Source organism: Pongo pygmaeus, chromosome 16 (genome assembly GCF_028885625.2).
Source record: "Pongo pygmaeus isolate AG05252 chromosome 16, NHGRI_mPonPyg2-v2.0_pri, whole genome shotgun sequence".
Classification (NCBI taxonomy): domain Eukaryota; kingdom Metazoa; phylum Chordata; class Mammalia; order Primates; family Hominidae; genus Pongo; species Pongo pygmaeus.
In genome coordinates this window covers 91,869,961-91,889,932 of record NC_072389.2, presented here as the reverse complement: position 1 = coordinate 91,889,932, position 19,972 = coordinate 91,869,961, and the positions used below count along the sequence as shown (strand labels likewise).

The window sequence follows — 19,972 nt, the reverse complement described above, 5'->3', positions numbered from 1 at the left end:
TAGGAAATTCACAATTAGAGTGTATGAAAGTTTGTACCTTATTCTCAGAAAAAAAAAAAAAAAACATAACAATAATAGTGTGGGAGGAGAGACAGACAGAGAGAGAGATTTCCACCAGATTTTCATTCCTCCTGTCTGAATCTCAGTGGACCCAGGAGGTTGTCATTTGGGTTGAGCTACCTATCGGGTCGGGTGGGGAAGGAAGGATGCTGAATGAGTATCTGAAAGGCTACCATGTCTAAGAGATATGTTGGGTGTCCTTTCTAAAGAGAATGGAAGCTAATTTATAGATAATCAAGACTCATAAATTTGTTTCATATAGTTGTAGCCTCCACATCCATTTTTAGGCACGACTTAAGTTGCTTGAAACCCAGTCGTACCCTGTTGCCTCTGACCTAGAGAAAACTTGCCCTTCCCACGTGGTTGTTCGCCACATGGCCTGCTTGTTCCTCATCCCTCTGACCCAAAACCCAACATTTCCCACACCTGCTGACCACAGTAAAACCCAATGGACAACACCAGAGTCATGTGAATAGGACCCGCTCTTCATGTGTGTTTTCTTTAAACTGCCCAGTCCACAACCCCTGCAGGAAAGCCTGACAGATAACGCCATGAACCTTAAGAAAGGCCCAGTCCCACAACAAGACCTCTCTCTCCCCAGACACTGTCTGAGCTCCCTGCCACCTCCAGGCTCCCCAGCAACCCCCTTATTCTCCTGGCTCTGTAACGACAGAAACGCTTCTGTTATTTCGCGGGTTTTGCTGTGCTGCCTCCTCCACACACCCCAACTAACTTTACCCCCTATCAGTGGCTTACAGCCACTCTTGAAAGAGACCCCAAGACCAAGTTAGAAAGAAATCACAGGCCAGGCGTGGTGGCTCACACCTGTAATGCCAGCACTGTGGGGGCCTGAGGCAGGAGGACGGCTTGAGGCCAGGAGTTTGGAGACAAGCCTGAGTAACATAGTAAAACCCCATCTCTACAAAAAATAAAAATAAGCCAAATGTGGTAGCTTGCACCTGCGGCCCCAGTTACTAGGGAGACTGAGGCAGGAGAATCACTTGAGCCCAAGTTTGAGGCTGCAGTGAGCTATGGTCCTGAGCAACAGAGTGAGATCCTAGCTCAAAAAAAAAAAAAAAGAAAAGAAAAGAAGAAAAAGAAAGAAAGAAACTAAAACACACTAGGCTGAATTCAGGAAAGGAATTCTTCATCGTTAAGGCTGTTCAACAAGAGGATAGACTACGTGGTAGTGAGCAACAGGGCTCTGAAAATGTTCAGGTAAAGTTCAGAAGCCCACCCAGCAGGGATTTAGTATGGGGCTTTCTCATATCTGATAGAGACCTTTTCAACTCCTTGACTTCTCTGTGTTAGTTCAATATTCCTGTTTGGGACCTCCCATAAAACCCTATTTTACAGACTTACAACAGAGGGAGAAGAACAGTCCAAGATACCTCTCTCAACAGTTAATATATTCTACTTTTCAGGTTAAGTTCCTTGGGCTACAGGGTTGGTGGACAAACATGTACCGGTTCAGATCTACCCAGTAGATGCCTGGTCCCCTCAGCTCCTAGGGACTAGGTGCATTGCAGGGCTCTAACCGGCTGTCAGTCAGAATGCCCAAATTTTGTAGCTCTGTTCTCTCACTACTGCATCTCTCCATCATCTAAACCATTCACATTGGCATATGAGATAGTATGTGCTTCTGGCTGAGTGTGTGTGAGGGAGAGCCCGTGAGGTACAATCAGATAAGCAAAATTTCATCTCAAAGTCAGATTTCTCCCTGAGACCATGTAAGTGCATGAGTGCAAACAATAACATGGAAATGTAATGCTTTATTCCAGAGGGGTTTTTTTTCATAATATTAATAAAACTCTCTTTTTTTCTGATTGCTTGTCAAATTCTAAATTGTCAGGCTTGACTGAGCCCCCACTGAAATTTTTGGTGCATTTGTGCAGTTTTTTTTTTTTTCTTTTCTCTTTACAACATGACCCTAAACTGAGAGTGACAAGCTTTTTTCACCTGGTGATATGTTTGTGGAGGGTTTGAATTGCCTTCATTACCTCCTTTAATGAATCATTCTTTTGTATCAAAAATATTTCACTCCCTGGCAGATCTTGGCCGTAGAGCATGGGAGTTATTTATTGCCTAAAGGAGTTTGCAGCCTATTCAATATGTGATGTTTAAAAGAAAATTGAGAATTAAGTAGGAGGCATTAAAGGACAGTATCACCTGCTAAAAAGATGCCAGAACAACAGTTCACAGGGGCCCCGTGGGCAGCATAAGCTTAAGGACTTTCGTCTTTTTTCTATTTTAAGAGTATTAGATTGATAATGGGTTATCCCAGTGACCTTCATCCATGTCTTTTTTTGTGGGGGGAGAAAGATAATGGAAAAAAAAATCTTTAATTTTCTGGGAGAAAAATCCCTTATCAAATCCCAATGATTTTATTCATGATTTCCTGTTAATCCCCAACAAACTGTCATGTTTACTAACATTTAAAATAGCTAAACCTCCTTCCCCCGTGACCCTACACCCGTCAATCTTTCTCTGAGAATGGCTTGGGAAGTTGTGAAAAAGTCAATACGTATCTAAAATGCGACAAGAGGAGATTCATCAAACTGAGAAAGAGCAAATGTGGAGAAGAGCAAAGAATGAAATGAGGGTCAATGGGATCAGCAACTTAGAGAAGTTCTGGAAGATCTGAGAGGAAGGCGCTGCTTCGCAGGGCCAGGGCAAATAGAGCAGAGATGAGGTGCATTTTTGAATACTGCTCTGGGTGGGCTTAGAGTTGAGAGGTGTGAGAGGGCTTCAAGTCCCCCTCTTTGGAAGAGACCAGCTCTGCTATAGTCTGTTTACATAAACAGCTTTATCCTAAGATTTTTCTTGGGAAAAAAAAATTCCTGTTGCTTAATTTTTTTTAAGTTTCTAAATAGATTAGTGTCTTTTATTTTTTTTTATTTATTTATCTACTTATCTATTTATTTTAAGACAGAGTCTCACTCTGTCGCCCAGGCTGGAGTGCAGTGGCATGATCTAGGCTCACTGTAATCTCTGCCTCCCAAGTTCAAGCGATTCTCCTGCCTCAGCCTCCCGCATAACTGGGATTACAGGTGCACACCACCACACCTGGCTAATTTTGCTAATTTTTGTATTTTTAGTAGAGACGGGGTTTCACCATATTGGCCAGGCTGGGCTCGAACTCCTGACCTCAAGTGATCCACTCACCTCGGCCTTCCAAATTGTTGGAATTACAGGCGTGAGCCACCATGCCTGGCCTACATTAGTGTCTTTTAAACTGGTTAGGGGATGGGGATGGAATGGACAGAGAGTTCTGAGGGTCTTTAATTTTAGCACCTCACCCGCTCCTTTACCCCACCCTAAAAGCATTGACCCTGCTTCCTGGCACCCCCTAGCTCCATCAGGCCCTTGCTGCCAGCCTCATGCTAAGGTATGTTTTTGGCCAGTTTTCCTTTGGCAAATCCATGAACAACAGGAGATTTATCTTTGTCCTCACCTCCCATTCACCCTTCTATATTCTACTATTTCTACTTATCTCTCCAGGTTCTATCCTCCAAGGGCCTGACTTGTAGCTAATTCTCAGTCTGAAACAGGACCTAGTGATATCCTTATTTTAACCCCAAGTATTTCTTAACTGAGGTTCACATGTGCCTCTTTAGCGCAGATCCCATTGATGCAGATTTTTACGCTTAAAAACTGGAAGGGAATATGCCAAGGTAACAAGAATACTTAATGAGTTGGGGATCAACTGATGATTCTATTTGCTTATTTAGACTTTTATTCCTTACGCGTTCTACAACAAACTTTGACAATCAGGAGGAAAAAAAAAATGTAGCCTTTTGGTGTTACAAACTGGTAACCTACAGACTATTAGCCACACAGTGTTGTCAAGGCAAGTGAGAAGGGCAAGCAATCCACAAGTTGACATAGTAAACAAATCATTTTTTTGTCTAACCCCAGCTCCTTCAGAAGTGAATTACCTGCCTAGCTCCTGAAGGCACTGGAGATCCCAACCATCTTTATAAAGATGTTTGTGGTCTAAACAGGAAAGCCTAGAAACCTTCAAGACTCAACAAATTGAATTTCTCCTGGGCAATGTGGGGCCACATGACAGGCTGGTGGGGAGAAGTGGTTGGCGTCCTGGATAATTATACCTGCAAGCAGCCCACTGCTCCTCTTACTTGGCAAAACTAAAGGAAGTTGTTATCACTGCTCTTTATTTCCCATATTTGGGAACTGCATCATCCTTTTTGGGAGCAGTGATGACCTTAAGCAGAGAAAATACGGGAGCCTGCAGCAAAGTAATGTATTGGACGCTTTAACAGCCACAGCTCCAGAAATGAGACATACAGATGAGTGTAGACTTCTAAACTCATGTACCCCTCACTGCCTTGCATGTCCTGTTCTGTGGGCAGATCCTTCAACTTTCTGTCACTGTCTTTCTGAAATCCTTGCATATAGCCAGAAGCTCCACCACTTTTTAGCTGTGCGACTTTGAGCATGTTACTTTACAGCTCTATCACTCAGTCTTTATCCGAAATAAAACCAATAGTAATCATCTCTCCTTTGTGAGACTGTTGAGAGAATTAAATGAGATAATACATATTAAGTAGATGGCTCGATGCCTGGTACATAACAGGTACAATATCTGTTGCCTGTGGTAACTATCATCATCATGATCAGCATCATCTATTTTTTTTTTATTCCAATGGCTCTCTATTGTTGCGGACAAATGTATTAGTCTGTTCTCATGCTGCTAATAAAGACATACCTGAGACTGGGTAATTTATAAAAGAAAGAGGTTTAATTGATTCACAGTTCCACTGTGAATTGTGAGGCTGAGGAGGCCTCACAATCATGGCAGTAGAGCAAGGGACATTTTACGTGCTGGCAGGCAAGAGAGAGTTCGTGCAGGGGAATTCCCCTTTATAAAACCATCAGATCTCATGAGACTTATTAACTATCATGAGAACAGCATGGGAAAGACTCACTCTTATGATTCAACTACCTCCCACTGGGTACCTCCCATGACTCGTGGGAACCATGAGAGCTACAATTCAAGATGAGATTTCGGTGGAGACACGGCCAAACCATATCAACAATAAGAATGGAAGCTTCAGGGGCCCCTAGTTACTCATTTTACTTTTGGCTGTAGTGTTTACTAGCTGTGTAACCTTGGTTAAGTTACTCAATGTTACAATTTGAACATGTCCCCTCCAAAGTTCAGGTGTTGTCAATGTGATAGTATTAAGAGGTGGGGCCTTGAAGACCTGATTAGGCCAGGAAGGCTCTTCCCTTGTAAATGAGATTAAGGACCTTTTAAAAGAGGCTTCACACAGTGTCCTGCTAGCTTGCCCTTTCACCTTCTGCTATGTGAGGATGCAGCAAGAAGGCCCTCACCAGATGCCACACCCTTGATCTTGGACTTCCCAGCCTCCAGAAGTGTGAGAAAAAAAATTTCTGTTCTTTATCAGTTACCTAGTCTCAGGGATTTTGTTATAGAAACACAAAATGGACTAAGAAGGACATGTAGCCATTCTGAACTGAATTTCCATCATCTGTAAATATTAAAGCATATAAAAAAGATAAAAATAATTGAAACCTTCTTACAAGTCCATTATAAAACTTGAAAACATAACTCAGCACCTGACATAAACTATGTGCTCAATAAATGATCATTCCTTTCCCTACAAAGATGGCATCCAAATTTCACATACCCTTCACCGATAAGCATAGCCAAAGGAAAAACTTCAAAATAAGTAAAATGTATAACCATTTTCTTCAATCCCCACTGAATGTAGTTGACTTCTCACCCCAAAATGGCCACCAGTCCTACATTGCTGCCTCTTCTGAAACACTCCCATACATACAATGAAACACTCCTCTTTATGCATGCTGAAGTTCACACCCCATTTCATCCTAGGTGCCATTAAAGGCCATGTCCATGATATAAACCTGAAAATTTCCCTCTCTGGCAAAATTTACACGTATTGAGTCTCATTACTCTAAAGCCTTTTTAGAAGATTTAGTCAATCTTCTAAGAGCCATATAACTGACAGCAGTTACATGTTTAATATGCCACCTTTACATTTGATAAGACATATATGAGTAAGAATAAATACAAGGACTTGAGGCCCTCCATCATTCCTGAGAACAGAAATTACCTCCAGCTATACAGCGTACCGTGACATATTCTACCCCAAACAATTCTGCCCAGAAAGGTTAAATAGCCCTACTGTTTCAGAGCCTTCCTGAAAATCCATTCATCTGAACTACTGACAATTCAACTAGTCTTTTTCAGGATAGAAACCCCCTTCTCAGAACAGAGGACCATGCAACTGGGGGAAATGAACTCTTACTTACTCTCCAAGGTTTCCTTCCAAATCCCTTTCTCCCAACCTTGAGCAATTATATCGCAAAACTTGCCTGATCCCAAACAGGACTCCACATTGAAACCCTTGCTTCAAACCACTGTTCTCAAACCCTGCAATTTTCCACCTGAGAATTCCCATTTCTGAGACATTAGTAAGAATAAAGGTAGTGGTGTCCCTAACTACAGTATACAATACCCTTGACTTTGCAACAGATTATCTTAGGGGTCTTTTCAGGGAGTCTATTTAGAAGATGTTTCTGGATAAAGTAGTCTCTACTAAGTATTCTAAATCATATTAAATGAAAATAAGCTGTCTACTTTGCCATCAGAACACATTACAATGTGAATATTTATTTACTAAATATGTCCTATGTGCTCTGCACTAGGCTAATCATCTTATATGGATCATCTCATTTGTCTTATGAAAATGCTTAAAGATAAGTATTACTTTCCCTCTTTTACAAATGAAGACAGAGGCTAAGAGAAGTTAAACAACTTGTTTAAGTCCACAGAGCTTATAAGTGGCATATCTAGGATTCACATGAAATCCCCTCATCTGACTCCAAAGGTTAACATCCCATGGTAGCCTCAAAGCCCCCTTTTAGTTTTATTTTTATTTTTAATTGATAAACAATGATTGTATATACCTATGGAGGTCGATGTGAGGTTTCCGTGCCTATATACCTTGGGGAATGAACAAATCGGGCTAATAAATATATTCATCATCTTATAAGGCTGCCAGCATAGTTCACATTCTTTGCACCTATGTAAAGATGTTTAGTTCTTACCACTAATCCAGCTTCTTGAGGAAGATTTCTGAAAGGCTGATGGAGATATAGCCTGCGGTGCTTGAAGAGAGTGACTTTTAGCCAATCCCACTCCTCCAACTTCTCTGCTCCCTCTCAGGGCCCTAAATTGTGGTAAGAGTTGGTTTCTCATAGGAAACTTGAAAAGGTTTAAGGGCCCAAATAAATGGCCTATGGTTCTTTGAATCCCTGGAGAAGATGTTTTGGGGACTTCTTGACATCCAGCCAATGACACAGTGAGGCCGGCCCAGCAGTGTCAGGCCCAGGTGTGAGTGCGGCACCATTGAAGAGAGGTGGAATCAGCTGCCCCTTCCTCCTGCCTGCAGCTGCAGGAGTGGCTGGTGCAAACAAGAACAGCCAGATATGTACAAAAGCATAAGGAAACCTGATGCCATCCATAATGGAAATTATACTTGATTATCATTTGCTCAAATAAGAATGATGGTTTTGAATTAGCTTACAGGTATTTTTTTCTCTTTGTAAAATAGATACATTTCAATAAACTTGCTATAAAGTAAATTTTGGTGTCAAGCAAACCTTGTTTTCTCAATTGACAGCCTTTATAAAATTAAAGATGCTTTTCCTAAGCTCCAGAAACTGGGACAGGTAAGAGACTACACTTCAGACCATTGTTTTAAATCTAGATTAATCTACCTTTTTATAAATCCTCAACTCCTTCTAATAACTTGCCACAGAACTAGTCCCAAACCATAGGAATTTCTCTACTTTCAGTAAAGCCTCAGAATCCACACCTTTCTCTTCCTCACACATCTCTGCTCTTTCCCCACCCTCAGCACATACAACGTCTAATGAAGGACCTTAGGTTGCAATGCGGCACCTATTAAGAGAAAGGGGCACGCCTGTAATCCCAGCACTTTGGGAGGCCAAGGCAGAAGCATTGCTTGAGCCAGGAGTTCAAGACCAGCCTGGACAATAGAGTGAGACCCCCATCTCTACAAAAAAATAAAAATAAAAAATAAATTTAAAAAATAAACATAGAAGGCGCCACAGACTTGAAACTCTTCTGAGTCAACATTCTACATTCCATATGAGGAGTCTATCTCACATACTTTATCAGTCCTCAGGCATATGTTTATCCACATTTTAGCATTTCTGAAATTAAGGTGCTTCTTACCAAGGGTGATGTTTTCATTGTAACTGACAGCATTTTCTCACTCAGTGGCACATAAAAAATGGCATACACCTCACAGTTGATGATAGACTTAGATTTGAGAAAATATGGTTGATTTTTCAATATTGCTAGTTTGAAAATTCTCTAACATGGTAGACTCTTGGGAGGTTTGCTTCTTAGATGCAAATAAACATACAGGCCTTTGTCCGGAAAGCCAGATTCTCCCTATGGCTAGGCAGAGAGTAAATTATAAACTAAAACCATGTTCACACACCCAAAACCCAAGGTACCACCCTTAATCCATTCAGCAAACATTTATTTAGCAACTACGATAGACCATTTGTTCCAGGCACTATTATTGACAACAGAGATGCAGCCAAAAATGAAATAGACAAAGCCTCACCTCTTATGGGGTTTGCAGTCCCATAGGAGTGGCAGGGGGAGGCAGATACGAAATAGGCACACACAGAGAAAACTAAACAAGGCGATTTCACATAGAGACAAGTGATACAGAGAAAAAAAAACAGTGACGCTAGAGTAATGAGGTAGGGTGGCTGCTTTAGGTTGGATGATCAGGGAAGACCCTTGAGGAGGGGGCATTGGAGCTGAGACATAAGCGACAGGAAGGAACCAGGATGCAGAGATCTGGGGATAGGAAATTCTTCAGACCTCAAGGGCACACAGCAAGTGGATAAAAAAAAAAACTTGGTAAGTACAAATAATGAAAAGTCCAGGAGCTAAAGCCAGGTGAAGAAAGCAAAGGGACAGTAGTAGCAGATGATGGGAAAGGTGAGCAGGGATCAGGATGTGTGACCCCCACCATTTTGAGACTCATCCCAACAGGTTGTACAAAAGCGGGGGAATCTGTCAGGGTGAGAATTTCTCACTCACCTTTCTGTTGTTTTTGCATCTCTGCAAGGAGACCCTTCAGAATAATTGTCTTAGAAATAGGCCTAGAAATTTGTATAGGAGTTTTCCTATCCATCCAAAGTTTTATTTTGAGTCTAGACTCTGGGTGGGGAAGAAAGTACTTGCTAAACCCCAAGACAAGCCATTATCCCTTCCAGGTCTAGAAAATCTTCCACCTGGTTTGACTTTGCTGTGTCCACTGTCAACTCATCAGAGGATGACTCTTAAAGAAGAAAGCCAGGATTTACACCAAGAAGAAGAAAATCAGAGACCTTCCCTCACCTTCCTTTCTCCCCAACTTGATATTTAAGGTGCCTGTCTGTCCATCAGTGATGCTGCCTGCTTCTGGCCAGAGTACAGACAATGAACATAGACAGCAGGAAAGCAATTCTGCCCTGCGTTGCAAGCATCACTCATGAATCGGTTCGCACTGCATTGTGCCTCTAGGCCCTGAGTGTATGAGGAAGAGGCAAATAGCAAATGCTTCTGCACCCCTGAGCCTACCACCCTTCAGCCTTATGTCAGCCAATAGTGTGTCACTATTGTTATAGGAGTTATTAAGAAATTATTTTAGGCAGATAGAGAGGAAAGGGGGTCCTTGGGAAGTTTTTGTTTCTTTTAAAGCAGCTACAGAACGTTTCTTGTCTAGCAGGAAAGCTCCGGTTTTTAGAGCTGGGCTGGCCAGCTTTGATATGCAAATGCGGGCCATTAAAAACTGAGTCCACCATTAGAAACTGGGTCCACCCACGTCTTCTTGCCCTTGCCCCAACATGTGCCTGGCAACATGGCGCCCCCCCCCCCCCCACATATCCCCATGTGTGTGGAACATCATGGTACCCTGTATTTGCATACTAAAAGGCTAGGATGGGAGGGTCAGTTTTTTCCCCAGGCTCTGTGAATGACACGCCTGGTCAAACCAATCCCCTGAGCCCTATGCAAATCAGATACTCCCTCCTCCAGCCTCCTCATATAACTGGCTGATTTCTGCTGCACTCTGGTTTCCTCTCTCGGCTTTGGAGCCCCCCTCCCTCTGTCTCTGTATGGGGAGGCTTCTTCCTTCTTTCTTTACTATTAAACTCTCCACTCCTTAAAACTACTCCATGTATGTTCGTGTCGTTTTATCCAATTCAGCCTGACACTAACGATCCTGGTGTTCCTCCAGTCCTCAGAGCCATATCACTATGCAATCACAGAACCTTCAGCCGTGTGCATTCTCCTTTTAACTCAATTTCTATCACTCTCAATACGTCCATCCTCTCCTATCACCTGGGCTGCACCAGCAATCAATAGCCTCATATGTGACCCCAATGCTTCCATTCTCTCTTCCTCTCTGCAATGCATTTTATTGAAGCAGAATTTGGATGCTTCATCCCCTACTGGAAAAAAAAAAAAAAAAAAAAGTAGTAGTTCCAGGGACATCTGGAAGGCTGTGGGTGCCAAGAGATGTCTAGTGCTCTATGTGCCTCATGGTCTGTGGGTAGTGGTTGCCATACTGTGTGCCCCTGGGACTGGTGGAAGGGGCTAAGAAAAAGGCTGAGCAGGGTCTCTAACTTCCATTGTCCCCAGAGCAGCTACACTGTCATCTGTTTATATACAGTTGCTCTGCAAAGGATTTCATTTGAAAATAAAAATAAACATTCATTTCTTTCAAAAAAAAGTTTAAAACCCTGCAGCAGTGAAAGGCAGGAGTAGAGGTTAGTCCCAATATGCCAAGTGCATATCACACAATCTCGGGCAAGTCAGCCAATCTCTTTCAGCGTCAGTGTCCTCTGTATAGAACACTATTTTTCTCAACCTCACACTATTGACATCTTGGGCTGATATTACTCACTGTGTGGGGCCATCCTGTGCATTTGTAGGATGTTCAGCAGCAATCTGGCCTTTACTCAGTTGATGCCAGCAGCACATCCTCTCCCACCACAGATGTGACAACCAAAAATGTCTCCAGACCTTGCTAATTGCTCCCTCTGGGGCAAAGTCACTCATGTTGAGAACTACTGTTATAGAATAATTAAATATTTACCAATCTGACAGGACCATGGTGAAGATTAAATGAGATCGTATATATGAAAAGCTGCTTTGTAAACTGCTGTTATTAGAAGATGCTAGGGAACACCTGAGGTACATCTTGACATAAACAAATAATTGTACAGCCAATCCTGAAAGTGATGAGGAAGCCATGATGTACTTTCTGAGTCATGAAATCTTTATATTTTTGTCTATCTCCTTAAATCTTTGTGATAATTTATCTTTGTCAATCCATAACCAGTCATCAATTATGCCAGGATGATACAAGTTCTAAAATTTAAGACATTTAGAACTCATCAACCTTGGATATTAACCTTTGATTCCCTGGACTAAAACAAAATAAGTGCATGCAGGTTGACTGAGCAGGGTTCAATCTGCACGCATTCACTTATTCATTGATTCCTTTGTTCATTTAGATAACTTACTCCGAGTGTCTGCTGTATAAAACACATTAGAGTCAATAGCTTAAGAAATAAGAAAGAATGAATAAGAAATAAGAATAAGAAGAATAGCTTAAGAAATAAGAATAAAACAGAGTCCCCAGATTCGAGGCTCACATAGTCTAAAGCAGGGGGTCAGCAAATTGCCCACAGCCCGTTTTCATAAAGTTTTTCACTTCTTTATATGTTGTCTGTTGCTGTTTTTGTCCTATAAGGGAAGAGTTAAGTAGTTGTGACAGAACCGTGTGATCCACAAACCCTAAAATATTTACTATCACCTGGCGCTTTTACAGAAAAAGCTTCTTGAAAAAAAAGACAGACTCTAAAAACAACCAGATATCATTCAACCTTCGGGGAAGATCTAGGGCGACAAATTTACATTTCATCAGGCTTTATGCCCTTATATCATCACTTCCTGAAACCTCCAGGACTTCTGAAATGGTGATGACAATAAAACAAGAGTTCATCTTTATTGAAATATACTAAGATCCAGCACTGTACTCCCACTCTTTTAAACATCACCTTGTTTCAATCTTACCAATTATCTTTGGAGCGTACTGTTTTCCCTGCTTTACAGATGAGGGAAGGGTAGCACAGAGTCATTAAGAAACATGCCACAGCGGCCACAGTTCAACTCTACACAGTCTTTCCAGAGCCTGCACTGTGACCACCGAGCAAGTGCTATTCTCCACTGTGACTTACCCTTTTTTTTTTTTTTTTTTTTTTTTGAGACGGAGTCTCACTCTGTCACCCAGGCTGGAGTGCAGTGGCGTGATCTTGGCTCACTGCAATCTCTGCCTCCATTGTTCAAGCAATTCTTCTGCCTCAGCCTCTCAAGTAGCTGGGACTACAGGTGCATGCCATCACGCCCAGCTAATTTTTGTATTTTTAGTAGAGATGGAATTTTACCATATTGGTCAGGCTGGTCTTGAACTCTTGACCTTGTAATCTGCCCACCTCGGCCTCCCAAAGTGCTGGGATTAGAGGCATGAGCCACCACTCTCAGCCTTGTGACTTACTCTTTCAGAGTAAGAGCTCTGAGCTTACAGCGAACATACACCATTCTGCACACATGTCCCCGAGCCACCTTGAGCACTTTTATACTATGGTCAAAGAAACAACATGGCCAAAACCTACAAGCAGATATACAGGCCAGAGGAAAAGCCCTTGAGATAGAACTAAGTCTTGACAGGATCTCCTGATAAAAGACAGTATCCTGCATGAGTTTAAGAACTAGGATTAGTGGCAATCACAACCCAACAATATCTTATGTGACCAAGAGTTTTGTATCAAACAAGAAAAACTCTACACCACCATCCACAGCTGTGTTGGACCCAGAATGGGTGCCTGGGAACACCCTGGCCACCTTGGGAAGGTGGAATTATACTGCCCGTCCTGCCTGCCGGTAAAATCCCAACTGGAAGCTGACCCTCCTCAATGAGTCAGGTTCAGTTCAATTGTTTAATTAGGTCTGTTAGTCCCAAGAGACTCAGAATTTACTTGACTAGGGCTGGAGGATGAGAACAATATTTTGGATCTTCCTCCAGGTCAAACTTCACTAGTTCTTCCTTATTGCCACTGCATATAAAATTTAACACATTTTCAAACCTCCCAAGGAAAGTGTCAGCCCATTTTTTAAGTTGCAATCTCAAACAACAGACTGGGCTCTGAAAGAGTCCCTTGAGTATATTTATTTCAGAGGTTTTCAAACTTGATTTCTTCTGGCCCCTCAGGAACTTCTTTGGGTGTTTCTCAATGCCTATCAAGAGCCAAGGAAAGGGAGGGGCAAGGGACAGGCCATGCTGTCATTAACTGGGGTCCCCCCTTACCCCCCATTGTTTGCTTTATGCGTGCAATTTCCCTCATAAGATTTTATGTTCAAAAAAAAAAAAAGGGTTTTGCTACTAAAGAATTCCTAATCTCCTCACCTGCGCTAGCCCTCCCATGTTTGAAAAATCAAACTGAAGTCAAGTGTAATGGCAAAGAACTAGTTTAAAGTCACAGAGCCAATCAACGGCTGCACTGAACCCAGAGTCCAGTTTCCTGACTCCATGTGGAAGGCGGGAATAATCTTTGAAATATGAAGCTTTTCTCCTTTGGAAATGGTCACAACTGAGTTCACATTTTAGCTCTTCATTTACCATGTTTGGGATCTTGGGCAAATCACTAACCTCTCCTAATTACACCTTCCTTGCATGTAAAATGGGGATCATAATATTACAGGCTCTAGTGAGAATGAGATGCTGTGTGTAAAGTGCCTAGCAAGTGCTGTGCTCCATAATTATTGACAGTCATTATTCACTGCAGGTACTCTAATAAACAGTCATTCTCTCCCTACTCCCTACCCTCCTTCCCACTTCGCTGAGGCTGGCAGTAAAAGGTTCACAAAATATACTGTGACACGGGATGAGGGCTACATGCAGGGCGGGAAGGCAGAACGGCATTGTCCTTACGTGGTGTTTTCCTGACCAGGCAAGGAAGATAACAGGTTATCAAAGAGCGAGAGGGGAAATGGGGAGACGTAACTACAAGATGTTCTAGGATTCACCAGAGGCAGCTCTGAAAAAGCAGCTCCGGGTGCTCCTGCCCTCCGTAAGTCCCGCTCCATCATGCTAACACCACCGAAAATGCAACAAATTCCATCGGCTGTTCTCATCCTGGGCTCTGCTCACCCTGCCTCCTCCCAACTCCCTTAAATAATGGCTTAGCAAATGCCTCTGAGACCATCCTCAGCTAATTTCCTTCAAGACATGCAAGCTGCTAACGCTGGGAAGCACAGATAGTGTGGAATATGGCCAAAATTAGATTAAAATAACCTCCTGATAAACAAATTACTCACTGAAAATAAATATTGGACTAGCCCGGCCAAGATAACTAAAAGAACAGCACCACCACATGGCCGGAAGAGGAACGACATGCTCTACTGTCTGCGGCTCAGCCCAAGGCCCGCCCAACCTACTGGGTCTGACCGTCCCAAGGGGACAGGGACGGGGGCGACGAGGACACGTAGTGTCCCTTTAGCTTAAACTTTTTAAGCTCTTCTATGGACTTATGCAAAAGACATAACATTTTGGCAGAGAGGACTGAATTTGGAGCCAAGGGAAAAAAGCCATGTGCCAAGTTGAACACAGCATGGCATAAGAGGAGTCTGTAATTCTTCCTGCTTCCTTCCTCTCTCTCTCGCCCCACCATTCATCAGCCGGCCTGAGGCTCAGCCTCAGGGCAGCAGAGACCCTGCCCCTTTACACAGCCATGGTGGTGTGCTGGGTACCTCTTGCTGGGTCCCACTCAGATGCCTACAAGGCATGGACCATGTTCTTTTCTAACCTGAATGACAGATACCCCCTCCCACAATAATCCTTCTAATACTTAGACAGTATTTATTTAGCTTTTTTTCAGCTTCCAGTCATATCTTCTTTAGGCTAAATAAACCTAGCCTCATTAACTTCCTTGGTTCAGCACAGGGCTCAGGTCCCAGGGGTCTGGAGACTGGCAGGTAAGCCCTGCAGCCCACTAACGACGTGAGTTACTTCAGCTTTCCAAACTTCAGTTCCTACACCTATAAAATGGGGATTATAATACCGCCTTGATAGGCTAACTGTGTATAGAGTGCCTGACATACTAAGAACTCTCGATAAATGGTAGATATTTGGGTTGTCATTTCAAACCAACAGTGTGATGGATATAGCTTGTTATGCTGCATTCCTACACACTCAATCACAGCCGTCCATCCCAGTGTGACAAATGCAAAAATCTATCAATATTATTTGAAGCAAATTTTTGGCTCATCACAGAAATATACCGCATGCTTCTCCAGAAGTTACGCTGGAAGAAGAGACATCAGCTCTATAATCACGGCACAATTTGATTCCTTCTGGGGACAGGAATTAGGCTGGACTCTTCACCAAGGCATACTGAAAGCAAATGTGTAAGGCTGAAGTCAGGAACCTGGAATTCTTTCTTAGTCAACATTAATGTATTAGCAGCTCCTCTGGGTGTAGCCCAGTATGAGGTATGGGGGATCCAGTAGAATCCCAGTTCCTTTGGAGCTATACCCAGTAGGAAAAATATGCATGCACACATAATATGCAAAAAAAAATACATGATTCATCAATTACAGTATGGTTAGTTCTCTGAAATATAAACATGAGGTTCTATGAACAGTGTTATTTGTGCCAAGACCTAAAGAAGAGCTGGACATGAAACATTCAAAGTCTCAGAGATCTAGGTGGATCATGCCCTCTCTCTGGTCCTCAGTTTCCTCCTGTGAAAATAAGGGGGATGGGGGAGGTAAGATCAATAGTTTTCTGGGTTCGCAGGAGCCCTATTTTTTGTGAATGTGTCTCAGAGGCTGCCTTGGGGGTAATTGATGGGAGCCGGGCAGACGTGACTCAGAGCTCTCTACTCAAAAACTGCATGTGTCAATTACCTCAATTCAACCATCACAATGTCTACATATTTCAAAGCATCATGTTGTGCACCACAAATATATACATTTTCACTTTTCAATTAAAAATGAATAATAAGAATGAATTTTAAAAAACAAATATTTGAATATCCCTGGATGAGACAGCCTTGAAGGTGTTTTCCAGTTCTCATAGTCTGACTCCATGGCCCTCATCTGGAAACTAAAGGAAGAAATACACTCTGTGGGCAAAACCTTGGGGGCATCATTCTCGTCAAGGCAGAGAAGAGCCCGGAGCCAGGAGGGCAGACCACAGGCAGTGTGGAAACACAGAATATACATGCAAGTTCAGTGACAGCTGCATTGATCCACTGGTACTTGTGCATGGTCATGAGATCAAAGGATTAACAATGCCAACCATCCTAAACATATTGCCATTCTGAGGACTCCTTGGAACTCTTAGAATTTTTATAAAGACCTGATTTGGGTGCATATCAAAGATGGCCCCTTCTTTGACATTTTGTAGTAGAGCAGCCATTTGGCCATCAATCACATTCTCCCGTCTCTGCATTGCTGATTGCCAGGTTACAGCAGACGACTCCTAAAACTGTGAGGCTGTCTATTCCCGACCCGGCTCTCAGCACTTAGAATGCCCTCCCTTTCTAGCCTCCTGGAGCAACAGGCTGACGGGCTGTCCCTGTGAGCCAGCCAGAGAGAGCATTAACTAGGAAGATCTGTGAGAAGTCTCAACTTCCTGCCAAACTTCCCATTAGCTCTTTTACATCTCTCTCTCCCCCTTTTCTTCTCTGTCGCTATTCCTTTGCTAACTTGCTTTTCTGTTTCCATGCCCCAACTTCTGCAAACTTCCAGACTCCTTTAAATGCTAATTCTTAAATTGGAGAGTGTTCTGACAGAGACTTATCATTCCCTTATTAAGTTTTAGGGCCTGAACCAGAAGGTGTTTTCTTGTTGCAAGAATATGACCTTTAAATCTGGACAGCAAGGTTAATACTAACACATTATTTGAAGATTCATTTCTGGAGCCAGTACAAATCAGGCATAATCCCATTGCCGCACACTTACTCAAGTGCCGCTTCCAGGGTCACAATTTTTCAGAAATGCATTTATGCCTACTACTCATGGAAGGTAATTGAGGAAGCAAAAAGAAAGAGGGAAAGGTAGACAGGGAAATGAGAAATGGTGAAAAGGATGAGGGAAAAAGAGGAAAAGACAGAGATGAAGGTAGAAGTAGAGGAGATGAGATAAAGGCAGAGTGAAGACAGATGATAAGAAAGGGTGATATGGTTTCGCTGTGTCCCTGCCCAAATCTCATCTTGAATTGAAGGGACCTGGTGGGAGGTAATTGAATCATGGGGGCAGTTACCCTCATGCTGTTCTCATGATAGTGAGTGAGTTCTCATGAGATGTGATGGTTTCATAAGGGGTTTTTTTGCCTTTTTGCTCGGCACTTCTCCTTGCTATTGCCATGTGAAGAAGGACATATTTGCTTCCCCTTCTGCCATGATTGTAAGTTTCCTGAGGCCTCCTTGGCCCTGCAAAACGAGTCAATTAAACCTCTTTCCTTTGTAAATTACCCAGCCTCAGATATTTCTTCATAACAGCATGAGAACATACTAATACACAGGGAAAAACAAAGGACATGTTGTTTTGATTTATTATATTAAAAAATTGCCTGCAATAAGTAGCACTATTTCCTGACTAAAGCTTTACTATATTTCAGGAATAAAAAGCTAAATGTGTTTGGATAGGATAAAGCATAAAAAGGCAAAGCTTTCAGTACAGGACAATTTAGGGTGGGATTTGTGCATGCGTGAGTGGAGAAGAGGGGAACTGATACAAGGAACGGCATGGGACTTGGATTAGACAATTCCAGCCTACATAGACACAGAAAGGAACATTGAGTGAGCAATGATTTTTAATTTGTAGGATCCCAAATTGCTGAGATAATTGGAGACGAGAACTAGGATTTCCAGGTTTATTTTGCCTGCTATTGCCCAGAAAGAGAAAGAGATGGGAAATGTGTTTGGTTCATTTCTCTTTTCCCAACACCCACATATTCTACACTGGCTTTTCATGCAGTGGCTACTTGATAAAAGAGAAAGCTGAATAATGATATCTTCCAAATGCAACGCAGGTGATCTTTCCCTTGCTTTCTGTCGTTACTGTGGGTAGACTCCAAGTCTCCCTGATCCTTCAGTTCTGCTTTTCCTGGGGATAGCCTTCACCTGTCACTAGTTGATAGGGCCTCAGTGGCCTCAGATTTCCAACCCACCCTAGTGTTTACTGTCACAGGACCACTGACTGCCCCCTCTCCCCGCAAAGTAGTGGGTCTTTACTCCTGGCTTCACTTAGATCAGAGAATTATTTCCCTTTTGTGATGCAATTACAGAGAACGACCACAATGGCCAACTTTTATACTCACTGACAAGCAAAGATCAAGGTCAGAATAATCACCAGTTAAAAGGAGTATGCCTTTAGGAGCTAAAGGTTTTCATAAATGTTCCCAGATATCAGTGCCAGATGGTGAAGTCTTGAATTTTAGACAGAAACTGACTTCCTGAATTTAAGTTCAGCTGAGGCAAACTCACTCTGGGATCCAAGTCGAAAGATATTCCACATCAGGTCTTAACTGTGCATGACATATAGGCAATGTAAAGCAAATAGAAAATTCCACAACACTTGTATGCCCTGCAGCAACCCCTGACTCATCAGAATGCTGGTACCATCTATACCAGACCCTTCATACCATCAGTACTTTTGATAGGCTGGTAAAACAAAGATGGCAGCTGCCTAGCATGCTGTTATTACTTCTCCCCAAATCCATGACAGACTTTGCTATTTAAATGTAGTCCTCTTTCTTGCTGAGCTTAAACATGATCTCAGAATTCTCCTACCCACACACTGGACTTTCTACTCATTATGAAATCTATTCGCCCTCCTCATTCTCAGACCCTCAAGATCCTGTAGAATCTGTTTCCCTCCAAAGTACTTTGTAAATGCCCACAATGACATTCTGCCTTCAGTATTCTTACCTCTTATGAACCCATATGAATGAGGCTGATACTGAGGAATTTCACATCAATTACGCAAGAAGCGCATTTCTTGGAAATATCAATAAAGGTATTTGGGAAGGGGTCTTTTGAAACTTTGAATGAGCTTCAGCTCATGTGTGTACCCAAATACACATCAGTGATTCTCAACAAGAGGGAATTTTACTGCACACCCCCCATGGGGGATATTTGGCAGAGTCTGAAGATAATTTTTTTGTTACAAACTGAGGCATGATACTGGCATCTGGTGGGTAGAGGCCAGGGATGTTGCTATATATCCTGCAATGCACAGAACAGACTCTAACAGCAAAGAATTATCCTGTCCAAAATGCCAATGGTACATTGAGAAACCCTGATACACATTAAGGCTGAGTATTTAGTGTTAGAAAGAATGTTAGAGAACCTCTCATCCAACTCCCTTGTGTTATAAGTAACACAAGAGATGTATAGACAGCTCAGCAGAATTAGCAAATAGGCTATACATCCTTCCAATGGGACACTAAAACCCGTTTTATATGTGGAGGACAGCAAGCTATTGCAATTCTCCACCAGTCTATCAGAACAGATAAATAGAGATGAGAATGACGAATGTTTAGATCATTGGTTCTATGCATGGATGTTAGATTCTGGTAGTAGGGGGCAGTACTGCCATTTTTACACATGGGAAAAATCACAAATCATGTATTCATTTAAAAATGTGGTATCCCAGTACTTAAAATTATTTAAAAAAGAAAACAAAACAAAAAAAATTTAGTCAACAAATACTTATTTCAGGCTCTTCATTGTGCTG

General features: G+C 42.3%; 1 protein-coding gene across 1 annotated transcript in view; it reads right to left on the bottom strand.

The window, feature by feature from the left end:
• The window catches only part of AGBL1 (AGBL carboxypeptidase 1), a 912,082-nt gene that overhangs the window by 660,477 nt on the left and 231,633 nt on the right, over nt 1-19,972 (bottom strand). The window lies entirely within an intron of this gene.